The 18,568-nt window shown below is 40.8% G+C and overlaps 1 protein-coding gene across 1 annotated transcript in view; it reads right to left on the bottom strand.

The window, feature by feature from the left end:
• The window catches only part of LOC124607271, a 234,656-nt gene that overhangs the window by 139,283 nt on the left and 76,805 nt on the right, over positions 1 to 18,568 (bottom strand). The window lies entirely within an intron of this gene.

Below are 18,568 nucleotides of genomic sequence, written 5' to 3' on the forward strand. Positions count from 1 at the left end.
ACATCCTTGATTAATAAATGAAATACGATCAATGGAATATCTTAACAGATATGCAGTTAGTTTGATGAATTTGGGAATAGTGGAATCCAGTCTACACTTAGATTTACTACAGCCTACAATCTCTCTTCACCTATTGCACTGCATGGGCCTGCATGCGCGCGCGGTGTGTGTGTGTGTGTGTGTGTGTGTGTGTGTGTGTGTGTGTGTGTGTGTGTGTGTGTGTGTGCGCGCGCGTGTGTGTGTGTTTGTGTGTGTGTGTGTGTGTGTGTGTGTGTGTGTTTGTGTGTGTGTGTGTGTGTGTGTGTGTGTGTGTAAAAGTGCCCCACTTGTAACAGGATACTTTCCGGGACTGGATCAGACTCTGAATGTGGCTCTCCAGCAGGGATACGACTTCCTCAAATCCTGCCCTGAAATGAGATCCATCCTTCATGAAATCCTCCCCACTCCACCAAGAGTGTCTTTCCACTGTCCACCTAACCTTTGTAACCTCTTAGTTCATCCCTATGAAATCCCCAAACCACCTTCCCTACCCTCTGGCTCCTACCCTTGTAGCTGCCCCCAGTGTAAAACCTGTCCCACCACCACCTACTCCAGTCCTGTAACCCGGAAGGTGTACACGATCAAAGGCAGAGCCACGTGTGAAAGCACCCACGTGATTTACCAAGTGACCTGCCTACACTGTGAAGCTTTCTGTGTGGGAATGACCAGCAACAAACTGTCCATTTGCATGAATGGACACAGGCAGACAGTGTTTGTTGGTAATGAGGATCACCCTGTGGCTAAACACGCCTTGGTGCATGGCCAGCACATCTTGGTGCAGTGTTACACCGTCCTGGTTATCTGGATACTTCCCACTAACACCAACCCGTCAGAACTCTGGAGATGGGAACTTGCCCTTCAGTATATCCTCTCTTCTCGCTATCCGACAGGCCTCAACCTCCGCTAATTTCAAGTTGCCGCCGCTCATACCTCACCTGTCTCAACAACATCTTTGCCTCTGTACTTCTGCCTCGACTGACATCTCTGCCAAATCTCTTTGTCTTTACAAATGTCTGCTTGTGTCTGTGTATGTGTGGTTGGATATGGGTGTGTGTGCGAGTGTATACCTGTCCTTTTTTCCCTCTAAGGTAAGTCTTTCCGCTCCTGGGATTGGAATGACTCCTTACCCTCTCCCTTAAAACCCACATCCTTTCGTCTTTCCTTCTCCTTCCCTCTTTCCTGATGAAGTAACCGTTGGTTGCGAAAGCTAGAATTTTGTGTGTTTGTGTGTCTATCGACGTGCCAGCACTTTCGTATGGTAAGTCACATCATCTTTGTTTTTAGATATATTTTTCCTGCGTGGAATGTATCCTTCTATTATATTCATATCATTAATTTGAACCCAACAATTACGTTTGTTATTGTCACTGTTGCATTTCGAAATCTTTTCTGTCACTTACTTTCTCTTTCTGTTTTTGCCAGTAGGTTCACTTTGTATTAACCTTCTCCTTTTTACCGTAATATACTATACAATTTTATCCAGCCTATATATACTCAATAATACGTAACCCACTTCCAAACCACAACCAAAAAACTTTTTCCGCTTTCAACACTACCACTGCTATAAAATCCACCGTTTCTAGTTCACAAACAGTTCCTTTCTCCTATTAAACAACCATTTCAGCTAGTTCTAATAACTTTCGCTTTATTTCCATTTCCATTTTTCCCACATCATTGATCATTTTTAGCCGCTTCCCACAGGTTTTAACGTCATTATTTCTTCGTCAGACAATTGTTAGCCTCATTCTCATAATCTGTCACCACAAAACCACTCCTTTTAATACAATTACACGTAGTTTTTTTCGAAATTTTCCCGAATTTCTCCACCCTTTAACGTGTTTTGGTGGCAACACAACCACCTAACCTTTATGCACATCATTGTCTACCAACCCAAGTTCACCACAGGATCAACACAGCCCAGCTCTAACCAACACTTTTTCACCAGATCTCCAGTTGCTTTCTAGTTCACCTTTATCTCTCCCCATATATTTTTATTTTTATTTTCATTTTCATTTCAGCCTCATGTTACACTTTCCACCTTCTAATACCATGTCACCCTCACAACACCCCCACAATGACCCCATTAAGTTTTATTTACATTCCCTCCGCAAACATGCCTTCGCCCTAGCCAGATTACGCTCCCATATTCTATTTTCTCAGGCTTGTCTGACATTTGGCATTACCCCCAAAGGCCTCACACTTAAAGTTCCCATCTCTGGCTGCAACCCTTCTTTCCATCAGTCCCTATACCAGTTCCAAACTGAACAATCCATTGCTCTCACCCACCTAATCCTTCACCTACACATCAACTCAGCCAATGAACACATCCGTCAACTCCTATCCTTAATAGAAGTCCTCAATCTTTCCTCTCCCACATCCACACCGGCTGTTCAGAGCATCCTCCTACAGGCCAACCGCAAATTAGAACAGCATGCCACCCTCCACCTCAAAAAACTATCCAATCTCCTGGTTTCCCACCTCCGGAAAGGCAACTCACTCACCCTTCACAAGCTTTCCAGCAAACCTCAACCTCCTCTCATTGCACACAAACCCAGTCTCTCCCATCTACTCAGTCTCCCACTTCCAGCTCCACTCCCTTAAAACCCACATCCTTTCGTCTTTCCCTCTCCTTCCCTCTTTCCTGATGAGGCAACAGTTTGTTGTGAATCCTAGAATTTCGTGTGTATGTTTGTGTGTCTATCGACCTGCCAGCACTTTTGTTCGGTAAGTCACATCATCCGTGTTTTTATGGAGAAGACTTCTGAAAGCCTACCTGCCTACCTGAATCCACGACTCGAAGAGGCCACATCATCTAATTATTGAATTGGCTGCTGCTGCTGATATATATAGGGATATTTAAACTGTTATACAAAATGTGTCTCCCATCTATACTGTTTCTCTATGTATATAGCTTTCAACAAAAATTGTATACACAACAATGTGCTGTTTTCTTCTTTCTTGCACTCCATTTTAACAGAAAACCTGTAAATTAGGAAAGTAGTAGTTATGGCTTATCAGTTTATGATTAGAATACTACTACACAATCTGCATTGTCCAAAATTTTGTAATGCTATCTGTTTGCAGATTAAATCTGTGTGAAATTATGTCACAGAAAGCTACTATCCTCGCAGATCCAACAGCTGGAGATGTCTGTCTCATTAGCATCATAGATAGGGACTGGCCAGAGGCACCATCCTCCAGGGAGCATACTTTTAATACCCACAGCCTGAGGCTTGATGGGGCACAGGCACACAAAATTAAAACATGATGCTAACTCACATAAAAAAATCTTCCACTTGATTAAGATCAGCACCCCCCACTGATTAGGAACAGTGCTCATAACTTTACACAAAAATTTGCACCAAACCCTAAATAGAAAACATGCACAAAAAAACTTTGCACACAAACCAAAATTTAGTCACACTCGTACATTAATATTGCTCTTTTTTCTACACTTGTACATGCCAACCAAAGTAGCTGGGCACCATGCTGGCATCAAACTGGACATGTTGGCTCACTGTACACTATGTGAACGACCAGCAAGCCTACTGTAAATAATTTTTTTGCCCAGAAAGTCCATGCAATAATAGTACATTTTCCCTGTGAAAAACTTTTTTGTTATTTGGGGAAAAAATCATGATGTTGTTTTGTGTGCTTCTTATCTAACACCTGGCTCCTCTTCCTGTTTGTTCACCTCACTCACCCACCTCTATCTGTATATCTCCTCCCCACACACACACACACACACACACACACACACACACACACACACACACACACACACACACACACACACACACACACACACACACACACACACAATATATCTTCCTCCTCCCTCCCCTCTCTAACCACATCCTCCTCCTCATCTCTTTTTCCACCTCCGCCTCCTCTTCCATTTCCACCTGCCCACCACTTCCCTACACCTTCCACTTACGTCATAAACCTCCCCCTCTTCCCCTTTCTATATCCATTTCCTCCTCACACTTGTTCTGTCAACCTCTTCCTCTATCCATCTCAATCTGTTCCCTACCATGCTCGTTGTCACACATAGCCCCTGCAATACAGTTCAACAAAGCAGGTCGATACTACTGCCAGAACACACCTCTCATGCAGGGCAGGTTACACATAAGGGATTGAAAATCATTTATTTGCTCCTCTCATACACGCCACGATGCAAAGCAGGTCAATAAAGCAGGCCAATGTAACTCCAACATAACATGACTGTCATGCACGGCAACCTACATGTTAGGACCCAGAAATCTATTTCTTGTCCCCGACACATACGCCTCCTTGCAAAGCAAATTGATTTAGCAGGTCGAGACTGTTCCCACACAACGTGCCTGTCATGTAGGGCAGCCTGTAGACCATGGGATGAAAAACACCCATTTTCTCCCATATCTCCACTTCCATTGGAGCTAGGAGGATATACACCACATAATGCTGATACTTGTGAGGCCTGATTTTTCCATGCCAAATTTGGTCAAAATTGATATAGGTGTTTTGGAGGATGTCCCTGACATACACACATACACGCTACTTTATACTGTGTATCTCTCCTCTGGACCATCATGTGCATTTTCTATGGTGCTTCAGCAGATATTGTAATTTTGGTTTTGCAATGTGTAACTGGAGTCAGCCCAAACAAACATTGCTCATCATGTCTATCATATGAAACACAGCATTGAAAGAATGCATTGGTTTGCTCCCATTACAATCAAAATTATATTTAAATCAGGATTTTGTGTGCCCATTTGATAGAAAGGTTCAAAATTAGTATAATGGATTATTTCTTTTATTCATGTGAGTTAACAGGAACACTAAAACATGAAGAATAATCAGTACTTCAGTAGCGACTGAGTAGCACTTCTGCATGGCAGTAACAGTCACCGTGGGCCAAAGTGGTGCTGTCGTTTATGAACTACTGAATATTCTTCATGTTTTACTATCCAGGTAATACACATGGATAAAATGAATATCCCAATAGACTAATAAGGAACTGCTATGTCAAATGGCGATGTAAAATTGCACTTTCAAAATAATTTAGTTTGTAACAGGAAACAAACTGACACTTTTCATTGGCACTTGGCATCACATGGGATGGTGATGAGCAATATTTGTTTGGGTTGACTCCAGTAGCATATTGCGAAAACTAAATTACAAATATGTCCTGAAACACCAGAGAAAAGGCACACGACGTTTCTTAGGAGAGGCATTATGTATGCATGTATGTATAACAGATTATTTTTCCAGATTGACTGAATGTTGACAAGCCTTATGAAATTGAAATTTGATTTTGAAGGATGATTCTGATATGAGATGGTCATTTGAAGCTTTATACACTGAGCTACTGCAAATAATGAAAAATACAACTGCAGAAGTAACTGATGGAAAGTGCACATTTATACCAGGTTCTGTACCTTCAGCTAAAATAAAAATATTTAATTTTAATTTATTTGTTTATTTGTCATGTGAGATCACCTTCCTGGACATGCTGACACATGAATTGCATTTACCTGAAAAAATCATTTTCACTGAGCTTGCATCGAAACACTTGCAGGATCTCATGTATTTTTTGAATGATTTCAGAAAAGAATCAAATAGAGCTGTGTATTGATTCGGTAAAAAATCAAGCAGGTGAGCTATTAGTAGACACAGAATTCTCAGAAAAATGTAAATCAAAGATTAGAACAATGTTTAAGGGAAGGGCCAAGGATGAAGTGGTCATAATGACTTCACTTCAGAAGTTTAAATTAAGCTTCAGAGTGCAGCAGACACACTTATTTAGAAAAGCGATGGAGATTTTGAGGTTTAGCTGTTGTAGCTTCTAATTGTGGTTTCCTGACAGGACTTTGTTTTGTGAAACCTCTTTTGGAGAACTAACAAATTCTGCAGCTGATCTCTCATTAAAATACAAAGTGATTTAAGTGCCAATGAGTTATGCTTAGAGACTGAAAGCTTTAAACACCAAATAAAATAATTATTGCTTTATTTAAGAAAAGCAGATTACATTGCACTTCTTAACTGCAATGAAGAATATTACTTAGTGACCAGTTATCTCAATAAATGAATTGCACTTATACTAACACTCATGCTACCTGTCGCTTCTGCCAGCTGAAAAAGATCTGTCAGCAAATTAAAATTAATAAAATACTATTTTCAAATGAACATTGGTAAACAATGTTGGAGAAATCCGCTACACTGCGTGGCTCAGTCACATTAACATGATCACCTGTTAAAACCTTGAATAACCACCTTTCACAGCACAGAGGTGCAGGAAGAGAGTCAATGAGATTCTGGAAGTTGCTTACAGGGATGTGGAGCCATACTGACTCCAGTGGCATGGCCAGCAGTGCTAGATTTCTCAGCTGAGGATCCATGGTGCAAAGCCATGAGAAGCCCAATTGAGGTGGCCCTACAGATTCTCAATTAGATCTAAATGTGGGGAGTCTGGTGGTCACAGGAGTATGTTAAACTCTTTCTGGTGCTCTACAAACTATTCACATACACTCAGAACTGTGTGACATGTTGCATTGCCCTGCTGGTAGATGTCACTGTGGTGAGGAAAAAACAAACAGGATGTTTGGGTGGACATGGTCTCCAAGGATAGATACATAATTGTGTTGATCCATTGTGCTTTCCAGAATGACAAGATCACCCAGGGAATGGCATGGCAAAACTCAGTGGATGTCCAGTTGAAGTACTGGCATGCAAATTCCAGCCTTTTTTTATTAATGAACAGCAGTCAGCTTGGGTGCATGAGCCAGGCACCTGTTGCAGAGGCAAATACGCAGCAACGTTTACAGAATAGTCATTGGGGAGACACAATTGGCAGCCCTTCAGTTCATCTGCCTGGTCAGCTGTTCAGTAGTCACATTATTCACTCATGTATCTCTGCAGCCGTCTTTCACCCTTATCATCTATGGCCCATGGTGCACCACAGTCACCTCAGCACAGGGTTTGAATAGGGCTATTGGGTCACACATGGTACACATTAACCATGGCAGCATGTGAACAGTTTACAAACTTAGCAGTTTCAGAAATGTTTTCACACTTGGCCCGAAAGCCAAAGCCCATGTTCTTTTGGACACCAGATAAATCACTCTGTTTCTGCATATGACAGCAACTGCACTCTTTTCTGCATCATGGGAGTTACTAACATCTTTCTTTGCCTTTATTTTCTTTTTTGCACTTTCAGTAATAAATTGTTACAACAAAATTAATCTCTATCTATTCTTTTCTTCCAACTTTGATTTGGATTTACTTTTCTCAAAGATTGTAATGAAGTGTACATATTTCAACAACTGTATAATAACAAGTTATGGTAATATTTTTTTATTATTTCTTTGATGAAAGACAGGTTTTTATTCTTCAATAAGGTCAGTTACACATTGGCTAAAAAATAAATTAAATAAAAAAGGGCACAACCACTTTGTTCCTGACATTTAATCAACAAGCAAATCTACTCCACCTCAGATGTAGGAGAGGAGCTAACTATCTCTATTACCCATTATGTATTACAGTGTTAGTTGGGTACTTAATACAAGTTCCCTAGAAGTGAATAGCAGCTCTAAACACCACTCAAATCAGTAGTTCCTTATGGCAAATAATGACATATAGAATTCAAGGCAGTTACTTTTGTCACATTCAGGCCAAAAAGGACTTGCTAACAAATCTGCAGTTCTGGTAAAATTAGCATAGTTTCTGCTAACACAATATTAAGCACCTGAGTCATACCAGTAATCAGCTCTGTACAGTACTAGCTCTGTACATGACTGCTCCTACAGTTCAGAACAAAATCTAAATGTAAACCAATTCCAGAAATCCTCAAACACAAACCACAACACTGTAAATGATGTGTTAGCATACAATAATCTGGTTAACATCCCTTAGGCATAAACTAATCTATTTTGGCCCATTAAGAAGAATTCAAATCCAGTGCAACACTAAATAACAGTTGATACATATCTTCAAATCTCTTTTAATAAACAACCCCCTTCAAATTACTGCATTCACAGGTGGTCAAGTTTCCATGCTGACTTAACAAATCTCATAACGTTAACTCGGCTGTGGCAAGGTCAAATTGATACTCATGAGCAGACAACTCTCCGATGGCCTCACCAAAATCAAACTGCCATTAAAACCATATATTAAGTTTTCAGGAAACATTAAATTTTAACAAACAAAGAGCACTACCACCACTCCTTAACAACTGAATATTGTGTTTTTTGGCTGTTGGTGAATTTCTCACTAGCCAGCTGAAACTCAGTATAAACTCTTTGCCACTCAAGTTGCTGTTCAGCTGGAAACACTGAAATACCATAGCTCACACTACCTTTCTACTTTCCTTCCATTTATAACTTTTTAATAACAATTTGCATAAATATGTCACAGCTACAACCATGTTTTAACTTACAGTTAGAATATAGTTATTGTGTGTATAAGTTACTTATTTTTGTCATGGTCCCAGGGACAACATATTTTGACCCATCACACAGGGATACCTAAGATACAGACATATATCCAATTCTCACACATATTTAGCAATCATGAAGTATTGCCAGGTTTGTCAGTATTTGAATGAAGCAAATTGTGTTTCACATGAGTGGCTGTTCCTGAATTTGTGCTCCTTCTTTGAGAAAATTATTTTCCTCCAGGAATATTATAAAGTTTGAGTTTAGGATAACTTCTAGGACCTTGCACTAGGAAGATGTCAGAAATATTAGATGAAATTCTGTGCACCCATTGTTTTACCCTTTTGGTAAACATTAATCACCTGCACTCTTTCCCTACTATGCAGAATAGTTGCTGAGCAGGAGATTCTAAATATAAGCTGGAAAAGGGGATATTTGCAAAATTATTCAGTGCCAAATCAAAATGGAATTATGTGAGGGTCTGGTGGCTTGTTCATTTTAAATAGTCTTCATCTTTGTTCTGTAACGGGGGTGTATACACCAGTATCTCTCATCACAAAACGAACAATGAGCAAGTGAGCAATGACAAAAACATGAGACCTCTCACTGAGTGTGTAGTCAGCAAGTGTCTGCTCAGATCATATTTTGCCACATTTTGTGTAAGCGCACATGAGGTGAAGTAGTGAGTGGAAATTTGTGAAAAACTGAGTGAAAATAATGCACTAAATAGCAGCTTATTGAGACACCAACCAGTGACATGAAACTGGATGGAAAATGTAAGTACAGAAACGTACATAATCTCTACCCCTCTCCACAAATAGGCAATAATTTTCTTCATGGCTAGTTTGTAGATGACATGCTGTCAAAAAAATGACTAAAATGAACATGAAATTCAATGTATAATAATACAGTTCAGTTAACGATGTAATTTTAAGTGAGTGTCTAAACAAAACAAGGCAAATTGCAAATATTGTATTTCGTAGGCCTACAGCAGTTAAATTATTACAAATGTGATATTGTACTTTACAGGAATAAAAAATTTGACCGACAGAAGATGACACATTGTTGTCAAAACATGTTTGGGTAAATATAAAAATAAACTAATTGTGTTTGCATAAGGCTGAGTTCCAAAACAACCTAGTTTTTAAATCACAAACATGGAAGAACAAAAAGAGGAGCTTCAAACCTTAGTAAAATGAGTCTCATTTTTGAGTCTGTGGAATGTCGAAATATTTCATGGTAGTGTCCTGATGTGTAAACACATTTTTAAATGCAGAATTTAATATTTCTGTGTACTATCTGCTATTTGCAGTTTCAACTCTAGCCTGATACACAAGAAACTGAATGGAATGTTTCTAACAATTTATGACAGGTCTTTCATCAGGATCTGATGGCAGAAATTTTCTGCAGAGTCCATACACAACTCTTCTTATCAATGCACATATTGTTATTACATATTCTTCAGCAGTTTCCACATAGACTGTTTTGTAGCATGGGCTTAGGAGAGTCTCTTTTTGTGACATATGGAATTCTGGATAAGAATCTTAATATATGTAATAAACAGTTCCCATGTTTTCTATATACACACACTCTGAATGGTACCATTAAAGTAAGATGGATCTTTACTACCTTACTTGATGTTTATCTATTTAATCTGTCTAGGCCATGGTTTTATAATGTCTTTGAGCTCAATATTTAACAAGATATTCTCAGTTAATCTTCTAAGTACATTGTTAGGGACTGTCTATCACTTCAACCAAACACTAATAATTGTCAGCTTTCTTGATGACATTTTTGCCTTTGATGATCAACATTTCTCTAATAGATTCACAGAGGAATACTTTTTCTCTGGAGCAATGGTTTACTAGTTATTCATGAAAAATGTACAAAAGCCATCTTCAAATGCACCTCCACCCTCACACACATCCCTCTCTAATCAGGATTTCTAGTATGTTGTTCATGGCACTCCCTCCTACTGCTATTTTGGTCTCTATTGGCTGGGTTATTGTGCCACCAGCATAGTCTTTAAATGTGTCTGTGAAAAAAAAAAGACTTTTGTAAATGTTACACTAAAGCCAATTACACACCCTTACCAGCACAGTAGTTTCATAGTCAGAAGACCTGATGAATACGACAACATAACTGTTTATTTTATTTCATTCTGTCAAAATTCACAAAATTTTTAGGTACAAATCATCAATTTTACAGTTTGTTAAGTGGTCAACAAATCATCAATTTTACAGTTTGTAAGTGGTCAACTATGCCAGTGGCACAATAAGGGCAGTCAATGAAGACCAAAATAGGTTGAATATGGGAAATAATTCGTGCAGTTGCAAATCTTTGTACAATGGTAGGAATGAATGCCATGAACAGCTTACTAGAAATCTTGACCAGTGTTTGGGAATGGGGGAGCATCGGTAGGTAGCTTTCATACACTTTTCTCTAACAACTCAATAACTGCTGCCTCCAGCAAAAACATATCCCAGTACAACATTTAACTACATCACATTTCCTGCAAAATGATCCTGTTCATTTTTTCTGTAGGATTAACAGTTGGCACTTTGTGGGCAATAGATGAAAATCTTGAAGCATCATTTTTTAAGGCAAGATAGAACATTGCATGTTGCATAAAATGACATTGGTAGGGGCAGCTGACTCACCCTGTATGTACAATGTACTTGGTACTGGAAGGCACTGGGAGGGAATGTGAGGCATTCCATTATGTGTGTCCTCTCCCAGAAGCCACTGTGCAAAGTGCCGAGTTATGTTGTATGTAAAGTACATGTGTAACAAAAACAATATTAGCTTTGCAGTAACCATTGCAGTAGGCATAAATCTGATTTTGCATTGTTGGGATTCTTTCTTTCAAAATTTGTGATAATGTAAAACTGTGCCAATCATTGCACCTTTTTGCAATAAATGACAGAATTCTTACCAATAAGTGCCAATATTGCTAATGAGAATGTCAATAAGATAATTTCACAAATCATTTATGCATTTGTTACTTTCACATGTTACTTCTACTTTCAAACTGATGCTCAGTAGGAAACTCTCAGGACAAATACAGAGACAGCACTGCCTAAGGCTGGTGGGACTCGTTTCTCCAACATCACTCATCTCCTACCAGTAGTCTTTACATTGGCTACAGCTTGCTTTCTGCATTCTCTGTGCTTGTGTTGACTGTTGGTAAATGTTTTGACTTTAAATGGTAAATGTGACAACTGGAAGAACTCATCTCATGATCATTATCAGGAGCCGTGACAAAGTAACCAACCACGTGTGTTTAAGTTGTAGGTAGGAGATAGGGAGAAGCGATGAGAGCAGAAGGTATAATTTCCATACCCTCCAGTGAACAATGCAGCATACCACAACTACTGCTTACTGAAGGATTAACAAAAGAGTCAAAGCAGTCCCATACTTAACAAAAGAGTGGAGCGGATCAGATGCAGGAATCCTGCATCACCATTCTAGGCACTGTACTAGTTGAGGTGGTCTACCATTAACTTCCTCGGACTTATTACAAATTGTCATGGGTGTATGTATGTATGTATTTCTTGTATCTGTGTCATGTGGATTGTTCGAGGTAATGTCCTAGTGGAGGTGGTCTGCCAGTGAATTCTTTCAGTCTTCTAGGAGCTGACTTGTGTATCTGTGTCATGTGGATGACTGTGGTGAATACCTTTACAGTGCAGTGTTAGGTTTATGTTGCTATGTATAGTAATAATTTCATGCAGTGTAATGGCCTGTTGTAGGTCTTTCAATTGGAAGCCACTTCAGCGACCTGTGTGTCCCTAACCAAACCCAGTTATCCAACCAGGGAAAGTGACCTACATTTTAATGTGGAACCTGGACCATGTGCCATTTCTGGTGACTCCTTACATCATTGAAAGGTGAAGGGTAGGTTAAAACACAGACTGAAAAAACCATGGCCCGATCGGGATTTTAAAGGGAAGGAAGAGGGTGAAACCCAGTGCTTGCACATAGCCTACTCCTCTCAAATAGCAACAATGAGACCTTTGAGCTTATAATCCCCATCCATCAGGCAGACTACCATCATAAGCGTCACGTGTGTTCACTTCATGAGCCACTGTGGAGAGGTTTGAAGTTTAATCCAGGACACAAGAAAAAGATGGTGACCAGGAATTTTGTGCCTCCAGTCCTCTGACCCCATTTCCTTGCCAGCAAAATACTGGCAGTGAAAATGTACCATCATCAGTATTTGAAATGGTATATTTCTGTGTCGAGTGCCCTCACACAAGTGCCCATTAGTAACCTCGGCTATGGAGGCAGGTGACGACTTAAAATTTACTGCAAAATTTAAACAACATCTGGTTAAGAAAGACTGTTAGGAAATAACACATTGGTGATTGTGACCTACAAGTGTATGAAATTTACTCTGATATTTCCAATAGTGTCAACAATGTTCTGAATGGATCTGCAGTACACTGTTCATCCCCCTCTCCCCAGCACCCCCCACATGTTGGGTGCAGAAGGTTCTTCAGATAAGTTACAAAAATATATGATATATGGAATATGGATATAATGATGTAATGGACAATGAGAACTTTAATGAACCCAACCCAATTACAGACAATATTCTCAGTTACTACACTATCTGGTTCAACAATACAGAAATTAGAGCAGATTTTTGAAGTATTCCAAACATAAGTTTTCTATCTGCATCTACATCACATTCAAGTGCCTGGCAGAGGGTTCATCAAACAGCTTCACAATAATTCTCTGTTATTCCACTCTTGAACAGTGAATGGAAAAGTGAACACCTACATTTTCCCATGTGAACTCTGATTTCCCTTATTTTAATATGATGACAATTTCTCCCTATTTTGTTGGTGTCAACAAAATATTTTTGCATTCGAAGGAGAGAACTGGTGACTGAAGTTCCATGAGAAGATCCCACCGCAGTGAAAACTTCCCTTGTTTTAATGTCCTGTTCTATGTCCACGACACTCTCTCCGCTATTGCTCAATAGTACAAAATGTGTTGCCCTTCTTTGAAGTTTCTTGATGCACTCCTAATCCTGTCTGGTAAGGATCCCACACTACACAGCAGTACTACAAAAGAGGACGGAGAAGAGTAGTGTAAGGAGCCTCTCTAGTAGATCTGTTGCATCTTCAAATTGATCTGCCAATAAAACACAGTCTTTGGTTCACCTTCCCCACTACATTTTCTGTGTGTTCTTTCCAATTTAAATTGTTTGTAATTGTAATGACTAGGCTTAACATTTGATTGGTTTATCATGTAGCCGAAGTTTAATGGATTGCTTTTAACACTCATGTGGATGATCTCTCACTTCATTATTTAGGGGTCAGTTGTCAATTTTTGCAGCATACAGATATTTTTTATATATTGTTTTTCAATTTGTTTTGATCTTCTGATGCCTTTACTAGAAGTTAAACACCATCTTCATTTGCAAATAACCTAAGACAGCTGCTTAGATTGTCTCTTAAATTGTTTATGCAGATAAGAAACATCAGAGAACCTATAACAATAATTTGGGGAATGCCAGAAATCACTTCTGTTTTATTCGATGACTACAAATTGTGACCTCTCTGACAGAAAATCATGAATCCAGTCACATAACTGAGATGGTGTTCCATAGGCATACAAATTCATTACAAGCCACTTGTGTTGTGTTTTGTCAAAATCCATCTGGAAATATGGAAATATGGAATCAATTTGAAATCCCCTGCTGATAGCACTCAACACTTCATGTGAGTAAAGAGCTAATTGTGTTTCACAAGAATGATATTTTTTAAATCCATATTGAGAATGTATCAATAGACTGCTCTCTTCAAGGTAATTCATAATGTTCAAACACAATATATGCTCCAAAAGGTTGCTGCATATTGACATTAATGATGTGGGCCTGTAATTTAGGGGATTACTCCTATTACTGCAACTGCTGTGTTCGGATGCAGGCTGAGTTGGCATCCCTTCGCTCCCAGCTTCAGGCAGTGTTGGCTTCGGTCACACAGCTTGAGGCTGTTGCCAATGGGCATCACTGTGGGGGTCCGGATGGGGGTTTGTCGGGGACGGCCAGCTCGTCCCACGCATCCCCTGATCGGACTACGACTGTGGTTGCCCGGGATACTGCCCGCATTGAGGCTGATCCCTCACCTGTGGTAGAGTGGGAGGTCGTTTCAAGGTGTGGCAGGGGGTGAAAGACATTCCGGAGAGCTGAACGGAAAGCCTCTCCAGTTTGTCTGACGAACCGGTTTCAGGCTCTGTCTCAGGCTGATACTGATCTTCGGCCTGACATGGCTGCTTGTCCTGTTCCAGAGGTTGCCCCTCAGTCTGCAAGATCCGGGCAGTCGCAGAGGGTGGGCTTACTGGTAGTTGGGAGCTCCAACGTCAGGCGCGTAATGGGGCCCCTTAGGGAAATGGCAGCAAGAGAGGGGAAGAAAACCAATGTGCACTCCGTGTGCATACCGTGGGAGTCATTCCAGATGTGGAAAGTGTCCTTCCGGATGCTATGAAGGGTACAGGGTGCACCCATCTGCAGGTGGTCGCTCATGTCGGCACCAATGATATGTGTCGCTATGGATCGGAGGAAATCCTCTCTGGCTTCCGGCGGCTATCTGATTTGGTGAAGACTGCCAGTCTCGCTAGCGGGATGAAAGCAGAGCTCACCATCTGCAGCATTGTCGACAGGACTGACTGCGGACCTTTGGTACAGAGCCGAGTGGAGGGTCTGAATCAGAGGCTGAGACGGTTCTGCGACCGTGTGGGCTGCAGATTCCTCGACTTGCGCCATAGGGTGGTGGGGTTTCGGGTTCCGCTGGATAGGTCAGGAGTCCACTACACGCAACAAGCGGCTACACGGGTAGCAGGGGTTGTGTGGCGTGGGCTGGGCGGTTTTTTAGGTTAGATGGCCTTGGGCAAGTACAGAAAGGGCAACAGCCTCAACGGGTGCGGGGCAAAGTCAGGACATGCGGGGACCAAGCAGCAATCGGTATTGTAATTGTCAACTGTCGAAGCTGCGTTGGCAAAGTACCGGAACTTCAAGCGCTGATAGAAAGCAACGAAGCTGAAATCGTTATAGGTACAGAAAGCTGGCTTAAGCCAGAGATAAATTCTGCCGAAATTTTTACTAAGGTACAGACGGTGTTTAGAAAGGATAGATTGCATGCAACCGGTGGTGGAGTGTTCGTCGCTGTTAGTAGTAGTTTATCCTGTAGTGAAGTAGAAGTGGATAGTTCCTGTGAATTATTATGGGTGGAGGTTACACTAAACAACCGAACTAGGTTAATAATTGGCTCCTTTTACCGACCTCCCGACTCAGCAGCATTAGTGGCAGAACAACTGAGAGAAAATTTGGAATACATTTCACATAAATTTTCTCAGCATGTTATAGTCTTAGGTGGAGATTTCAATTTACCAGATATAGACTGGGACACTCAGATGTTTAGGACGGGTGGTAGGGACAGAGCATCGAGTGACATTACACTGAGTGCACTATCCGAAAATAATCTCGAGCAATTAAACAGAGAACCGACTCGTGGAGATAACATCTTGGACCTACTGATAACAAACAGACCCGAACTTTTCGACTCTGTATGTACAGAACAGGGAATCAGTGATCATAAGGCCGTTGCAGCATCCCTGAATATGGAAGTTAATAGGAATATAAAAAAAGGGAGGAAGGTTTATCTGCTTAGCAAGAGTAATAGAAGGCAGATTTCAGACTACCTAACAGATCAAAACGAAAATTTCTGTTCTGACACTGACAATGTTGAGTGTTTATGGAAAAAGTTCAAGGCAATCGTAAAATGCGTTTTAGACAGGTACTTGCCGAGTAAAACTGTGAGGGACGGGAAAAATCCACCGTGGTACAACAACAAAGTTAGGAAACTAATGCGAAAGCAAAGAGAGCTCCACTCCAAGTTTAAACGCAGCCAAAACCTCTCAGACAAACAGAAGCTAAACGATGTCAAAGTTAGCGTAAGGAGGGCTATGCGTGAAGCGTTCATTGAATTCGAAAGTAAAATTCTATGTACCGACTTGACAGAAAATCCTAGGAAGTTCTGGTCTTACGTTAAATCAGTAAGTGGCTCGAAACAGCATATCCAGACACTACGAGATGATGATGGCATTGAAACAGAGGATGACACGCGTAAAGCTGATATACTAAACACCTTTTTCCAAAGCTGTTTCACAGAGGAAGACCGCACTGCAGTTCCTTCTCTAAATCCTCGCACAAACGAAAAAATGGCTGACATCGAAATAAGTGTCGAAGGAATAGAAAAGCAACTGGAATCACTCAATAGAGGAAAGTCCACTGGACCTGACGGGATACCAATTCGATTCTACACAGAGTACGCGAAAGAACTTGCCCCCCTTCTAACAGCCGTGTACCGCAAGTCTCTAGAGGAACGGAGGGTTCCAAATGATTGGAAAAGAGCACAGATAGTCCCAGTCTTCAAGAAGGGTCGTCGAGCAGATGCGCAAAACTATAGACCTATATCTCTTACGTCGATCTCTTGTAGAATTTTAGAACATGTTTTTTGCTCGCGTATCATGTCATTTCTGGAAACCCAGAATCTACTATGTAGGAATCAACATGGATTCCGGAAACAGCGATCGTGTGAGACCCAACTCGCCTTATTTGTTCATGAGACCCAGAAAATATTAGATACAGGCTCCCAGGTAGATGCTATTTTTCTTGACTTCCGGAAGGCGTTCGATACAGTTCCGCACTGTCGCCTGATAAACAAAGTAAGAGCCTACGGAATATCAGACCAGCTGTGTGGCTGGATTGAAGAGTTTTTAGCAAACAGAACACAGCATGTTGTTATCAATGGAGAGACATCTACAGACGTTAAAGTAACCTCTGGCGTGCCACAGGGGAGTGTTATGGGACCATTGCTTTTCACAATATATATATAAATGACCTAGTAGATAGTGTCGGAAGTTCCATGCGGCTTTTTGCGGATGATGCTGTAGTATACAGAGAAGTTGCTGCATTAGAAAATTGTAGCGAAATACAGGAAGATCTGCAGCGGATAGGCACTTGGTGCAGGGAGTGGCAACTGACCCTTAACATAGACAAATGTAATGTATTGCGAATACATAGAAAGAAGGATCCTTTATTGTATGATTATATGATAGCGGGACAAACACTGGTAGCAGTTACTTCTGTAAAATATCTGGGAGTGTGCGTACGGAACGATTTGAAGTGGAATGATCATATAAAATTAATTGTTGGTAAGGCGGGTACCAGGTTGAGATTCATTGGGAGAGTGCTTAGAAAATGTAGTCCATCAACAAAGGAGGTGGCTTACAAAACACTCGTTCGACCTATACTTGAGTATTGCTCATCAGTGTGGGATCCGTACCAGGTCGGGTTGACGGAGGAGATAGAGAAGATCCAAAGAAGAGCGGCGCGTTTCGTCACCGGGTTATTTGGTAACTGTGATAGCGTTACGGAGATGTTTAATAAACTCAAGTGGCAGACTCTGCAAGAGAGGCGCTCTGCATCGCGGTGTAGCTTGCTCGCCAGGTTTCGAGAGGGTGCGTTTCTGGATGAGGTATCGAATATATTGCTTCCCCCTACTTATACCTCCCGAGGAGATGACGAATGTAAAATTAGAGAGATTAGAGCGCGCACGGAGGCTTTCAGACAGTCGTTCTTCCCGCGAACCATACGCGACTGGAACAGGAAAGGGAGGTAATGACAGTGGCACGTAAAGTGCCCTCCGCCACACACCGCTGGATGGCTTGCGGAGTATCAATGTAGATGTAGATGTAGATGTATTGTTTTTCTTGAATATTGGTGTACCTGTGAAAGTCTCCAGTTTTCGGGTACAGATCTTTCCCTGAGCGAGTGTTTGGATAAGATTATTAAGTATGGAGCTATTTCATCACCATTCTCTGAAAGGAACCTAATTGGTGCATAGTCTGGATTGGAAAACTTGTTTTATTAAGTGATATGAGTTGCTTCATAGCTCTGAGAATATCTACATCTAAGTTAGTCATATGGGCATGAAGTGTGCATTGTTTTCTGGAAGAGACTGTATGCATTCTTCTTTGTAGGTAACAATTTCTTAATTGAATGCTGAGAATGAAATTGGTGTAAGATTTACTGTTGCAAGAGT

This window comes from Schistocerca americana, chromosome 3 (assembly GCF_021461395.2).
Source record: "Schistocerca americana isolate TAMUIC-IGC-003095 chromosome 3, iqSchAmer2.1, whole genome shotgun sequence".
NCBI classification, from domain to species: Eukaryota; Metazoa; Arthropoda; class Insecta; order Orthoptera; family Acrididae; genus Schistocerca; species Schistocerca americana.